Below are 688 nucleotides of genomic sequence, written 5' to 3'. Positions count from 1 at the left end.
CTGCCTTTGCTTCCTCATTTGTGTCTTTAAGACCCTTTCCACAAACCTCTCTGCTCATGGAATGTTTTTTTTTTTTTTTTTTTTTCTATTTTGTATACTGAAGGGTCACACAAACTTGAAATGGAAAAAATGTCTGATATTTCTGCTGGCAATATGAAATATGCTTGACTGTATTTCTGAAATGTGATAAACGAGTCATGTCTATAAATTATATCCTTTGTTCTTATCAAATCCTATTGGGATGTCTAAGAATTAAGTTATGCTAAGGATAAAATTATAAATTTAAAGTGACAGAGTATTTTTACATCTGTTAAATAAGGTGTGTTTGTAAGTATTTTCCAATAATTTTCTGTATCTATTTCATTTCTTGAGAAGAAAATCACCACCACCAACAAAATTATACACTATCTAAATACAGATCCTGTACTATGGAAGAAAAATGACTATAACTGAAGTAATCTTTGAAGCTCAGAAAAATTAATAAATACATCTATTTTTTTTTTCAGATTGAGATGCTAAACCTTAAAGCATAAAGTCATTTGTCTTAGCATTTTCAGAAGTTTGGTAAAGTCGGTTCGTCTGGGAAAGTGTTTCAAGTGACTCTGGACCAGGGAAGAATTTACAGTGGTATTTTCTGTCTATAGATTACTACCCTTATCTTAGTATTTTCAGAGGTTTGGCTGAATAA

This window comes from Psammomys obesus, unplaced genomic scaffold (assembly GCF_907164565.1).
Source record: "Psammomys obesus unplaced genomic scaffold, mPsaObe1.curated_primary_1811, whole genome shotgun sequence".
NCBI classification, from domain to species: Eukaryota; Metazoa; Chordata; class Mammalia; order Rodentia; family Muridae; genus Psammomys; species Psammomys obesus.
Note: the sequence above shows the minus strand (reverse complement) of the source record.